Source organism: Lepus europaeus, chromosome 3 (assembly GCF_033115175.1).
Source record: "Lepus europaeus isolate LE1 chromosome 3, mLepTim1.pri, whole genome shotgun sequence".
NCBI classification, from domain to species: domain Eukaryota; kingdom Metazoa; phylum Chordata; class Mammalia; order Lagomorpha; family Leporidae; genus Lepus; species Lepus europaeus.
Genome location: NC_084829.1, coordinates 36,253,249 through 36,267,723, shown reverse-complemented (window position 1 = coordinate 36,267,723; position 14,475 = coordinate 36,253,249). Strand labels below are relative to the sequence as shown.

Genomic DNA, 14,475 nt, shown 5'->3' with positions numbered 1-14,475 from the left:
CATGAATCCCTCATTATGTGGTGTTAATATATCCATCCCTACTTTCAAGAAAAATACTACATATGTGTATGTATATAATTTTCACATATGAAGTGAATATGACAAAATATTAAATCTCTGTGTGCTCATTGAACTCTTCTTTATACTTCTGTGTGCTACTTCAAATAAAGAAAGTATGCACATTTTTTAAGAACCAGCTCAAACACTGCTATTTTCCCCTCCTTTGGATTTTTATAAATGCTTCATAGCTCTCTTCTACCCAATTATAATTTTCTTCAATTACAATGTCTCTTTGTCATACTTCACAAAAAATCCTTGACCTGACTTGTTTCCTTTGTAGCCCCTAGTATGGGATCTTAGACATGCTTCATATTCAGAAGGTACACATAATGTGCAGGATTAATAGGATAATTAGAAAATGATTGGGGCTGGCGCTGTGGTGCAGCAGGTTAAAGCCCCACCCTGAAACGCCAGCATCCTGTATAGGCACTGATTCTTTTCAAGGCTGCTCCTCTTCCTATCCAGCTCTCTGCTGTGGCCTGGGAAAGCAGAAGAAGGCACAAGTGCTTGGGCCCCTGTACCCATGTGGGAGACTGTTGCAGTTGATTTCTCAACAATGTTGCAGTGGATTGTTTCTGAGAGGAGGAGCGTGGTGGGGGCAGGCGTGGAGTCACCACACAGACCCGGGGAGTGGGGTCAAAGCCAGCTTGAGGCAAGCAGCCTGCAGACTTGTTTATTTCAGTTAGTACAACAGCTTATATAGCCAAGACCAGCCAATCTGGTCAAGGGGCGGTCTATGCCCCAACCAATCACAGCCTGTTGCCAGGCAGGCTGCATTGCCAGGTGGGTTACAAAGCTCGCTTGCCAGCCGCCATCTTGGCATGGCCTTCTCAGTCCACCACAGGAGACCTGGAAGAAGCTCCTGGCTCCTGACTTCAGATAGGCTCAGCTCCAGTGGTTACAGCCATTAGGGAGTGAACCAGCAGATTGAAGACCTCTCTCTCTCTCTCTCTAACTCTGCCTTTCAAAATTGATAAATAATCTTTAAGAAAAATATCTAGTCCGGCGCTGTGGCTCACTAGGCTAATCCTCCGCCTTGCGGCGCCGGCACACCGGGTTCTAGTCCCGGTCGGGGCACCGATTCTGTCCCGGTTGCCCCTCTTCCAGGCCAGCTCTCTGCTGTGGCCAGGGAGTGCAGTGGAGGATAGCCCAAGTGTTTGGGCTCTGCACCCCATGGGAGACCAGGAGAAGCACCTGGCTCCTGCCATTGGATCAGCGCGGTGCGCTGGCCGCAGCGCGCTACCGCGGCGGCCATTAGAGGGTGAACCAACGGCAAAGGAAGACCTTTCTCTCTGTCTCTGTCTCTCTCTCACTGTCCACTCTGCCTTTAAAAAAAAAAAAAGAAAAGAAAGAAAAATATCTAAAAAATATCTTAGGCACAAAAATTTTCACAGTAGTATTACATAGCATAAATAAAATGGCAATGAAGCATGTTCCATCCATTTAACAGAATAATTTTTTTTATATTTGTATTTACTTTTCACCTCTCAAAAGGCAGAGCGACAAAGAGCAAAACAGAGAGAGGGAGAGATCTTCCATCCACTGCTTCATGCCCCAGACACCCACGACAGCGAAGGGCTGGGCCAGGCTAAAGCCAGGAGCCCTGGACTCCATCCAGGTCTCTGCATGGGTTACATGGACCCAAGCATCTGAGCCATTATCTGCTGCCTCCCAGGATGCATTAGCAGGAAGCTGGATCGGAAGCCGAGTAGATGGGCTGCAGGTATCCCAAGCAGCAGCTTCACCCACAGTGTCATAATCCCCATCATAATAGAATAACTTTTAGAACAGCTTGGCTCTGGTAAAATTCTCATAATATTCACTCTTTTCTAATGCAGTAGTCTAGTATAGTAACAGAATTGTGTACCTGTCACCGCTGTCCCACCTCAGAACATTTTATCAGCCTGTCTTAGCCCATTTTCTGTTGATAGAACACGGAGACTATGTTATTTATAAAGAAAAGAGATTTATTTAACTTACACTTTTGGAGGCAAGGAAGTTCATCAGGTGGTCACCTGTGGTGAGAGCCTCATCCTGCATCATAACCTACTGGATGGCGTGACACAGCAGGAAGCTACAGGAGGGTGGCAAGTGGGCATGTGCAGAAGAGAGGAGGGGCAGAGGGCTGGCCTGCTGCAGAACAGTCTGCGGACGTGATGAGAACTGATGGTCTTGTTGGAAACACTTTAATCTCTCTTAAAGGACCACCTCCCAACACTGGTACATTGGCAGCCAAATTTCAACATAGGTTTTGGTGGGGAGAAACTACATCCAGACCAAAAGAAATCCATACCCATGTAGCAGACATTCCCTGTGTCCACCTCTTTCTCTTTCCCCTGTATCCCTAGGCAACCACCAGTCTACTTTCTGTTTTAACAGATTTGCCTATCCTAGATCTTTCATAGAAATGAAATAAAAAGAGACGACCTTCTGTGACTGGCTTTTTTCACTTAGCATAATATTTTCAGGGTTCATCTGTGTTGTAGTGTGTTACCAGTACATCATTGCTGAATAGTATTCCATTGTGTGGATATACCACATTAGGTTTATCCTTTCATCAGTTAATGGACATTTGGGTTGTTTCCAATCTTTATCATAAATAATGCTGTTACAAACATGTATCTGTACGTTTCTGTGTGGACATGTGTTTTCATTTTTATTGTGTGTATACCTAGGAGTGGAATTGTGTTGGGTCAGATGGCGACTGTTTAACTTTTTGAAGAAATGCCAGACTGTTTTCCAAAGCAGCCATGCAGTTTTACATTCTCACTAGCCATGAATGAGGGTCCTACTTTTTCTACACCTTTGTCATTACTTGCATTCTCTGTATTTTTTAAATTATTTATTTGCCTGGGAGGCAAAGAGACACAGAGAGAGGCAGAGAGCACTTCCATCTGCTTGTTCACTCCGCAGATGCCCTCAATGGCTGGGACTGGGCCAGGCTGAAACCTAGAGCCAGGAACTCAATCCAGGTGAGTGGCAGGATCGCAGTCACTTGAACCATCATCACTGCCTCCCAGGGTCTGTGTTAGCAGGAAGCTGGAGTCAGGAGCTGGAGCCGGATGTCAAACCCAAGGATTCTGATATGGACATGGGCATCTTAACTGCTGTGGTAAATACCCACCCTTCTGTCTTTTTGATAGTAGTCATCCTGGTAAGTATGAAGCTGTTTCTCATTGTGTGTGTATTTTTTTTTTAAGATTTTATTTATTTATTTGAGAGATGAGAGTTACAGACAGAGAAAGGTCTTCCATCTGCTGGTTCACTCCCCAAATGGCCTCAACGACCAGAGCTGTGCCAGTCTGAAGCCAGGAGCCAGGAGTTTCTTTTGGGTCTTCCATGCAGTTGCAGGGGCCCAAGCACTTGGGCCATTTTCCTCTGTTTTTCCAGGCCATCAGCAGAGAGCTGAATTGGAAGAGGAGCAGCCAGGACACAAACTGGTGGCCATATGGGATGCTGGAGCCACAGATGCAGGCTTAACCTACTACACCACAGCCCTGACCCCTGTTTAATCTTAAGACTTTTATACTTTTATAGCTTACATTTAGGTTTTTGATCCATTTTGAGTTAATTTTTATATGATATGTGGTGAGTGTTTAACTTTATAATCTTTTCCATATGCAGATCCAGTTGTCCCCTGTACTATTTGTTGAAAAGACTCTTTCCTCCCTTGAATTGTTGTAGCACTCTTTTTGGAAACAAATAAATATAAATATAAATATAAGAGTATATTTCTTGACTGTCATTTATATCCCATTGATCTACGTGTCTGTCCCTATGTCTGTAGCACATGGTCTTGATTGCTGTAGTTTTGTAGTAAGTTTTGAAACCACGAACAGTGAATCCTACAAGTTTGTTCTTTTCAGTGTTGTTTCCGCTACTTTGGATCACTTACTTTTCCATATGAATTTTAGGACAAACAGTTTCTGCAATGGAGGCAGTCCAGACTTTGGCAGGTATTTCATTACTAATCTGTGTGTGTGTGTGTGTGTTGCAGGGGAAGGGGGCACTCAGTAGAATATAATATGGTCATTTAAAATTGTGGTTATGAGGACAACAGTAGCATTTTAAAATATATGCTAGGAGACTTCAAAAACTTTGTAGAATGTGAATTCAAAGGTAACTTTGTGACAGGCATTTGCCAAGCAGATGGGACGTGAGTTAAGAGGTAGATGTCCCAAGTAATTGGGTCCCTGCCACCCATATGGGAGATGCAGCTTTGGCTCCAGCCTGGCCCTGTCCAAAAGTAAAATTTTTTTAAATTAAAAAAAGGTAACGTTACGAAATACGTTGAAATCCATGCATATATTGCATATAGTTTTTTCATGATGCACATTTTTATAAACTTTTTGAAGATCCTTTATGTGTATGGATTTATTTTTTAAAAATTTTTGCATCAAAATAAAAATCTAAATTTTATTTTCCATGAAATTTTTAAGTACTCTTTATTTGTTAATGACTTTTTTTTTTTTTAGTTTATTTGACAGATAGAGTTACAGAGAGAGAGAGAGAAAGGCATTCCCTCCGTTGGTTCACCCCCAAAATGGCCACCACGGCCAGTGTGCTGCGCCGATCCAAAACCCGGAGCCAGGTGCCTCCTCCTGGTCTCCCATGCAGGTGAAGGGCCCAAGAACCTGGGCCATCCTACACTGTCTTCCCAGGCCAAAGCAGAGAGCTGGATCGGAAGAGGAGCAACCGGGACTAGAACTGGTGCCCATATGGGATGCAGGCGCCTCAGGCGGAGGATTAACCAAGTAAGCCACGGTGCCAGGCCCCTGTTAATGACATTTTGAAATGTAGGATCACAACTTTTTTTTTTTTCTTGTAAGATTTTTTTTCTTTTTTTTTTAATTTTTTGACAGGCATAGTGGTCAGTGAGAGAGAGAGAGAGACAGAGAGAAACGTCTTCCTTTACCGTTGGTTCACCCTCCAATGGCCACCACGGCCGGCGCGCTGTGGCTGGTGCACCGCGCCGATCCGAAGCCAGGAGCCAGGTGCTTCTCCTGGTCTCCCATGTGAGTGCAGGGCCCAAGGACTTGGGCCATCCTCCACTGCCCTCCTGGGCCACGGCAGAGAGCTGGACTGGAAGAGGGGCAACCAAGACAGAATCTGGCGCCCTGACCAGGACAAGAACCTGATGTGCCTGCGCCACAGGTGGAGGATTAGCCTACTGAGCTGCGGTGCCAGCCTCTTGTAAGATTTAACATAACTGTTACAGGCTTTGGTTTTTGTAGCGTCGCGGAAAAATTATACCCTTCAAATTTCAGGCAGGCAAAATTTGATCAAATTTGTTTATTTTATGAGACACTTTTTCCCCTATTGGAAGTCCACTTAGAATACCTGTGTCTCTCTTTTTCTAGTTTAAAAATGTACTGATGAACTTGTTTTTCTGGCCAACATAGAATAACAGAGATTAGATTTGCTTTCCTGACTGTGATCAGAAAACAAGTAAACACTCAAAAACCCCAGACAAAATATATGAAGCAAGTTTCAATCATCAAACAACCTGCAGAACACAACAGTGATTCTGGAAAGGCAGAAACAAACAAGGAGAAGCCTGTGCTGATACTGGAAAATTCAGTCTGCAGGGGAACCTCAGACAAAGCTCCCTGCTCTCCTGGAGTTGAGCAGACTTGGAGCCCAGGAAGGCCAAGGCAGCTGGAGTTCGGAGATGAGAAAGCTGTACAAGGAGAGAGTTCCAGAGGTCTGCAGAAGGTTCCCGTTAAGTCTTTAGATGATTACTGCTCACTGAATGTGTGGAATCTCTCCAAACCCAGAGAAAAATTCCCACAAGGACTACAGGGAACAATCCCTGATTCTTTCTCAGGCTCAAGAATAGTTTGTGTTCCCATCAACCAGACCAGAAAAACCTCGTAAGTCACAGGACATCTGGTACAGTACTCAGAAGGGTTTGCTTTGGTACTGAGGCAAATGTAGCCCCAGACTGAAGTGTGCTCTGATCCCCTAACAAAGCTTAAAAGCAGGTCTTGAAAGGTTCAAATTGTTTCCAAATAACCAAGTCCCAGGACAAAAGTCAATATTTACAAGAATACAAAAATATCTGGCACTCACCAAGATAAAATTCAGATTTGGGTGCCAGTCAAAAATTACCAGACTTGTGAAGAAGTGGGAAAAATAAAACCGACAGGGAAAATCAATCAATAGAAACAGACCCAACAATGACATAGGTGATGGAATATTACACAAAGATATTTAAATTTATTATAACTAAATAAATCTTAAAAAAAAAATTCAGGGACCTGGCTTTGTGGCACAGTGGGTTAAAGCCATGGCCTGCAGTGTTGGCATCTCATATGAGCGCCGGTTCGAATCCTGGCTGCTCCACTTCCAGTCCAGCTCCCTGCTGATGTGCCTGGGAGGGCAGTGGAGGATGGCCCAGGGCTTTGGGTCCCTGCATTCATGTGGGAGACTGGGAGGAAGTTTCCTGGCTCCTGGCTTCAGATCGGTCCAGCTCTGGCAATTGTGGCCGTTTGAGGAGTGAACCAGCGGGTGGAAGACCTCTCTCTCTGTAACTCTCTTTCAAATAAATAAAATCTTTTTAAAAAATAATTAAACTCTCTTTAAAAAGTAAAGTTATTATAACTATACTTCATACATTTAAGAAATTAGGTTGAGAATATTAAATACAGGTATAAAGGATATAACCCAAATTGACTGTCTAGAAATGAAAAATAGACAGCAAATTAGTGCAAGAGAAAAGATTAAAAAACCCGAAGCCATAGCAATATAAACTACCTAAAGTATTCTCGAGGTTGGGGGAAGACTGGGAAAATGAATGAATAAATATCAGTGAGCTATGCAGCAACTTCAAGTGGCCTGATAACACGCAGTCTTCAGTAATGAAGAGATGGAAGGAGCAGTAGCCAAAAATGTTCTAAATTTGAAAATTTTAAGTCCAGAGATAGAAGAAAAAGGAGAAAAGGAACAAAGAACAGATATGATGAGTAAAAAACATAAGATGTCAGGCTTTTACAAACTCATGTCAGTAATCACATTGGATATAAACTGTAGGTCTGGCAGTGTGGCATAGCAGCGAAGCCTCCACCTGTGACACCGGCATTGCGTGTTGGTGCTGGTTCAAGTCCTGGCTGCTCCATTTCCCATCCAGCTCCCTGCTAATGCACCTGGGAAAGCAGCGTAAGATGGCCCAAGTGTTTGGGACCCTGTACCCTTCTTTGATAACTGGAAGAAGTTCCTGGTTCATGGCTTTGTTCTAGCCCAAACATGGCCATTGTGGCGAATTAGGGAGTGAAGCAGCAGATGGAAGATTCTCTCTCTGACTTTTAAATAAATAAATCATATGTGTGTGTGTGTGTGTGTATGGCATAAACAACACAATGAATAGGCAGGATTAGTAGACTGGATAAAAAAGCAAAACTCACCATATGCTGCCTATGAGAAACTTTTACAGTCAAAGGTACAAAGAGGGGCCAGCGTCCTCCGCCTGCGGCACCAGCATCCCATATGGGCACCAGTTCTAGTCCCAGCTGCTCCACTTCCAGTCCAGCTCTCTGCTATGGCCTCCCTACATCCACGTGGGAGACCAGGAGGAAGCTCTTGGCTCCTCGCTTCCAGTCAGCACATCTCCGGCCATTGTGGCCATTTGGGGAGTGAACCAACGGATGGAAGACCTTTCTCTGTCTCTCCGTCTCACTGTCTGTAACACTAACTCTCAAATAAAATAAATTTTAAAAATCTTTTTTTTTAAAAAAAGGTACAAATAGACTATAAGTAAAAGATTGTAAAAAGAATATTCCTGGGGCTGGGCTGTGGCACAGCAGATTAAAGTCTCAGCCTGCAGTGCTGGCATCCCATATGGGTGCTGGTTCTAGTCCCGGCTGCTCCTCTTCCAATCCAGCTCTCTGCTATGGCCTGGGAAAGCAGTAGAAGATGGCCCAAGTCCTTGGGCTATGCACCCATGTGGAAGACCCAGAAAAAGCTCCTGGCTTCTGGCTTCACATTGGCACAGCTCTGGCAGTTGCAGCCATTTGGGGAGTGAACCAGCGGGTAGAAGATCTCTCCCTCTCTCTTTCTCTGCCTCTTTCTGTAATTCTGCCTTTCAAATAAAAAATAAATAAATAAATAAAATCCCAGTAGTGTTGTCTAAGTCTACTTTAAAAAAAAAAAAATCCATTCTAATGCTAATCAAAAGAAAGCTGGAATAGCTCTACTAATTTCAGCAAATTAGATTTCGCAGCAAAGCATATTATCAGGAATAAATCTTTTAATAAGATAAAAGGGTCAGTTTATCAAATGAAATCAATAGCTCTAAATATTTACGTTCCTAATAATATTGCCTTAAAGTACATGAATCAGAAACTGATAGAACTGAAAGAACTAGATCTACAATTAGAGTTGGAGACTTCAGTACCTTGCCTCTCTAAATAGAACAAGTTGGCAGAAAAACAGCAATTTAGAAGACTTGAATAACACTATCAGCCAACAGACCCAATTGGAATTTGTGTCATGTTCTACTCAATATAGGAGAATACACGTTATTTTTCAATTGGATGCAGGACATTTTTACCAAGACAACATTTTGATTCATAAAACAGTGGAAATAGTTTTAAAATTGACCAAAATCATAAAGTATATATTCTGACCAAAAGGGAATTAAATTAAAAATCAATGTTAAAAAGATAGCTGGGGGCAGGTGTTGTGGTTCTGTGGATTAAACCACTACTTGGGACATTCACATCCCCTCTCGGAGTGCCTGGGGACGAGTTCTTTCAGCCTGACCCAGCATTTGCTGTTGTGAGCATTTGAGGAATGAGCCAGATTCTCTCTCTCCCTTCCCCCACTTCAAATAAATAAAAAGGAATAAGTAAACATAAAAAAATATTTCTGGAACACTCCTAGACATTTAAAAACTAACAAATTTCTAAGAAGCCCATGGTCAAAGAAAGGTAAAAAGGTGAAATTGGAAAGTGTTTTATATGGGGCCAGCATTGTGATATAGTGGGTAAAGCCTCCTGGGATGCCTGCATCCTATGTATATATAAATATTATAAAAGCTTAGACAAGGGGTCAACATTGTGGCATAGCAAAGTCACTGCCTGTGATACCATTTGGGTGCCAGTTCATGTCCCGGCAGATCCAATTCTGATCCATTAGCTCCCTGCTAATGTGCCTGGGAAAGTAGCAGAGGATAGCCTAAGTGCTTGGGACCTTGCAACCCATGTGAGAGACCCAGATGAAGCTCTTGACTCCTGGTTTTGGCTTGGTACAGCCCTTGTTGTTGTGGCCACGTGGGGAGTGAACCAGTGGATGGAAGACTCTTTTGTCTCTGTCCCTCTCTGTAACTCTGACTTTCAAATAAATAACCTTTTTTTAAAAAAAAAAAAATTTGTACTGACTAAAATAAATCAAAATGTGTGGGCTTCACTTAACAGAAATGCTCAGAGGAAAATTCATGGCTGTCTATATTGAAGAAGTAAAATCACAAATCAGTATTCTCAGCTTCTGCCGTAGGAAACTAGGAAAAGAAGAGAAAATTAAACCTGGGGCCAGCATTGTGGCATAGCAGGTAAAGCCACCGCCTGTGATGCCAGCATCCTATGTGGGCACTGTTCATGCCCTGGCTGCTCTACTTCTGATCCAGCACCCTGCTAATGGCCTGAGAAAAGTAGCAGAAGATAGTCCAAGTGCTTGGGCCCCTGCACCCATATGGGAGATCCTGAAGAAATTCCTGGCTCCTGACTTGAAACTGGCTCAGCCCTGGCCATTGCAGCCATCTGGGGAGTAAACTAGTGGATAGAAGATCTCTCTGTCTCTCTCTCTCTCTCTCTCTCTCTCTCTGCCTCTTTCTTTCTCCCTCTGTAACTGTGCCTTTCAAATAAATTTTAAAAAAACTTAAAAAAAAAAGAAAGTTAAACCTAAAGTTAATAAAAGAAAAAGTTAAAATCAATGAAGTAGAAAATGGAAAAATAGTAGAGAAAGTCGATGAAATAAAAAACTGACTATTTGAAAAGACCAGTAAAATTGCTAAACCTTGAGCCTGGCCAGAAGAAGAGAGAAAAGACACAAATTACCAGTATCAGGAATGAAAGAGATAAAGGTACGGACAAATGAGGGAGTGACATGAATTATTCCTGCCAACACATTAGACACATAGGTGAAATGGAAATTTCTTGTAAGACACAAAGTACCAAAGCTCACTTGAGAAGAAACAAATAACAAAGAAACGAAATTCCCACAAAGAAAAGTCTTAAGCATACATGACTTCACAGATGAATCCCAGCAAACATTTCAGGCAGTCATAGTACCAGTTTTACGTAAACTCTTCCATAAAATTTCTTTCTTTCTTTTTTTTTTTTTTTTTTTAATTTTTTTTTTTTTTGACAGGCAGAGTGGACAGTGAGAGAGAGAGAGAGACAGAGAGAAAGGTCTTCCTTTGCCGTTGGTTCACCCTCTAATGGCTGCCGCGGTAGCGCGCTGCGGCCGGCGCACCGCGCTGTTCCGATGGCAGGAGCCAGGTGCTTCTCCTGGTCTCCCATGGGGTGCAGAGCCCAAGCACTTGGGCCATCCTCCACTGCACTCCCTGGCCACAGCAGAGAGCTGGCTTGGAAGAGGGGCAACCGGGACAGGATCGGTGCCCCGACCGGGACTAGAACCCGGTGTGCCGGCGCCGCAAGGCGGAGGATTAGCCTAGTGAGCCACGGCGCCGGCCAAATTAATTTCTTAACTCATTCTGTGACACCCTGATACCAAAACCAGAAAAGAAGATTATAGATTAATATCCTTCATGGACATACTTGTAAAATTCTTAACAAAATTTTAGCAAGTTGAATCCAACAGCATATAAAATCAATAAAAGGCAATGACCAAAGAGGATTTATCCCAGGGATGCAATGTTGGTTTAAAATCTGAGAACCAGTGTCATGTACCCCATTCACAAAATGAAAAAGAGAAACTATGATCATCTCAGTAGATACAGGAAAAGTGGGTAAAACTCAGCATACCTTGTTGATAATAACTTAGCAAATTAGGAAAAGAAGAGAATTCCCTCAATCTGATAAATAAAATCCATCTATGAAAAACCAGTAGGTGGAATTATGTGTGATGCTGAAAGACTAGCTGCTTTCCCTCCACGGTCAGGAATCCATGTCTGCTGTCAGCATTTCCATTCAGTGTTGTATGGGAGGTCTAGTCAGTGCAGTAAGACAAGACAGACAGACGGCATCCAGACTGGAAGGGAAGAAGTGAAACTCCTTCACAGATGACACGATTGATTGCCTGTGATTTCTACCAAAATGCTGTTAGAACCATCAGTGCACTTAGCAAAGTGGGATACAAGATCAATGTGGAAAAGTCTATTTTTATATAGTAACAAACAGATATTGAAATTTAAAAAGAATACCATTTACATTTGAATCCATGGGAATGTTTGACCCCTGGGCCATTTAAGGCCCATGAAATCATTTGCTCTGGCCTTGCCACGGCAACCCCAGGTGGCACTTGAAATCAGTAAATCTATAGCAGACTAATTTTTAAGTTGATGATTTTGTATGGCCTGTGAATGACGTTATAAATATCCAAATGGCCCTGGGCAGAAAGTAGGTTCCTCACCCTGATAAAATAAAAAAAAAATTCGTTCCCTAATGTGCAAGACCCATACACTGAAAGCTGTAAAACACTGCTGAGAGGAATTAAAGAAAACCTAAATAAATGGGTTGGGAGACTCAATATTGCTGTTTTCCCCCAACATATAGACTCATTGCTTAAAAAAGTGACAATTTATAGAAATAAATAAGCTGATTCTAAAAGGTATATCAAAATACAAAGGACTTAGAATAGCCAAAACACTTAAAAAAAAAAAACAGAGATGGAGGACTGATTTCCAAAACTTATTGTAGTTACAGGACTCAAACTATGGTGTTGAGGTAGGTGTTGTGGCACGCTATTGCTTGGGATGCCCACATCACATATCAGAATTTCTGGTTCATGTGTTGGCTATTCTACTTCTGAAGCAGCTCCCTGATAACGTGCCTGGGAAACAGCAGATGATGGCCCAAGTACCTGAGGCCCTGCTACCCTCATCGGAGACTCGGATGAAGTTCCTGGTTCCTGGCTTTGACCTGACCCAACCCTATCCTGGCTGTTGCAGGCACTTGGGAAGTCAACCGTCAGATGGAAGATATCTCTCTTCTCTGTCTTCCCTCTGTCTCTATTACTCTGCCTTTAAAATAAATAAATCATTTAACAAATATATGACATTTGTGATAACTGCTATAATAATAAACAAGTAGATCCATGAAACAGAGTCCAGGGAAAAAAATGATAATTAGAAAATGGATAATCTTTCCAAAAACTAAAAGCTTTTTTAAAAAAAGATTATTTATTTGAAAGTCAGGATTATACAGAGAGAGGATAGGCAGAGAGAGAGAGAGAGAGGTCTTCCATCGCTGGTTCACTCCCCAGTTGGCCGCTATGGCTGGAGCTGTGCCAATCCGAAGCCAGGATCCAGGAGCTTCTTCCAGGTTTCATGTGGGTACAGAGGCCCAAGGACTTGGGCCATCTTCTGCTTTCCCAGGCCATAGCAGAGTTCGATAGGAAGTGGATTAGCTGGGTCTCAAACCAGCGCCCATATGGGATGTCGGCGCTTCAGGCCAGGCATTAACCCGCTGCACCACAGCGCCGGCCCCCAAAACAAAAAGTTTTAATGCATCTTCATATTTTAAAAATGAGCCTTGGGACCGGTGTTGTGGCCCAGTGAGTAAAGCCATTGTCTGCAATGCTGGCGTCCGATGTGGGCACCAGTTTAAGCCCTGGCTGTTCCACTTCTGATCCAGCTCCTTGCTAATGTGCCTGGGAAAGCAGCAGAAGATGGTCCAAGTGCTTGGGCCCCTGCGCCCATGCAGGAGACCCAGATGGCGTTTCAGGCTCCTGGCTTCGGCCTGGCTCAACCCTGGCCACTGAGGCTCTTAAGGGACTGAACAGCAGATGGAAGATCTCTTTCTCTCTCTCTCTATCACTCCTTCTCTGTAACTGTACCTTTCAAATACATTAATCAATCATTTTTTAAAAGAACCTTGATCCATATCTTTCATCATATGTAAATGTTAACCCAAAATTGACCATAGACCTAAATGTAATGCCCAAATCTATAAAATTTCTGGAAAAAAAATTTTGTGATGTTAGGTTTGGTAAAGATTCTTAGGTACACCACTTCATCAATATTATCTTTTCAAGGGGCCGGCGTTGTGGTGTAGTAAGCTAAGTCTCCGCCTGCAGCACCAGGATCCCTTATGGGCGCTGATTCCTATCCTGGCTGCTTCTCTTCTGATCCAGCTCTCTGCTATGGCCTGGAAAATCAGTAGAAGATGGCTCAAGTGCTTGGGCTCCTGCACCCATGTGGGAGACCCAGAAGAAGCTCCAAGCTCCTGGCTTTGAATTGGCCCAGCTCTGGCCATTGCAGCCATTTGGGGAGTGAACCAGCAGATGGAAGAGCTTTCTGTCTCCCTCTCTCTGTAACTCTATCTCTCAAATAAATAAATTAGTCTTTTTTTTTTTTTTAATATCTTTTCAAAGCCACTGTTAAGAGAGTAAAAGGACAAGTCATAGGCTTGGAGAAAATATTTTCAAATCATGCATTGATAAAAGACTTGTATTTAGAATATCTAAGGATCTCTGCTAACTCATTAACACAAACAACCTAAACAAAAGTAGGCAAATGAACAGATACTTCATCTAAGAAGACATATGGCTGGCAAATAAACACATGGGATGGTGACCAGCAGCTTTACTCACTGAGGACGTGCAGGTTAAAACCCAGTGAAGACAGCTACATTTTAGAATGTCTTCAGTCAAAGAGGCTGGTAGAGATGCCCGTGTTGTGGTGCGGGTTAAACCACCACCTGCAACCCCAGCATCCCATATGGGGGCTGGTTCAAGACCTGGCTGCTCTCCTTGTGATCCAGTTCTCTGCTAATGCTCCTGGGAAAGCAGCAGATGGCCCAGTGCTTAGGCTCCTGACCCCACATTAGAGACCCAGAAAAAGCTTCTAGCTCCTGGCTTCAGCATGGCACAGCCCTGGTGGTTGCAGTCATTTGGGGAGTGAACCAGTGGATGGAAGATCAATCTCTGTCTCTCCCTCTCTATAACTTTGCCTTTAAAAGAAATAAAAATAAATCTTAAAAAAGACACTAGTAGTACTAAGTGTTGGTGAGAAAGTGAAATATGTGAAACTTTTGTACATTGAAGGTGGGGATGTAAAATCAGACAGACAGCCGGTTTGGAAATAAATTTGACACTTTCTTAAGGACTTGAAATAGACACCTACCACTGACCCGCCATTTCCATTTCCAGGCATTTATACATGAGAAATCACATATGATCACATGGAGATCCGTACACAGATTTTTTTTTTTTTTTGGACAGGCAGAGTTAGACAGA

General features: G+C 42.9%; 1 protein-coding gene across 3 annotated transcripts in view; it reads left to right on the top strand.

Annotated features, from left to right (window-relative positions):
* The window catches only part of FKBP5 (FKBP prolyl isomerase 5), a 127,376-nt gene that overhangs the window by 29,153 nt on the left and 83,748 nt on the right, over positions 1 to 14,475 (top strand). The window contains exon 1 of one of the 3 annotated variants that reach the window (XM_062186009.1): positions 2,974 to 3,032. The exons of the other annotated variants lie outside the window; for them this stretch is intronic. The gene's annotated coding sequence lies outside the window, so the exon portion shown is untranslated. Of the gene's footprint in view, positions 1 to 2,973; positions 3,033 to 14,475 lie in introns of those variants that run through there. 3 annotated transcript variants of the gene reach the window in all.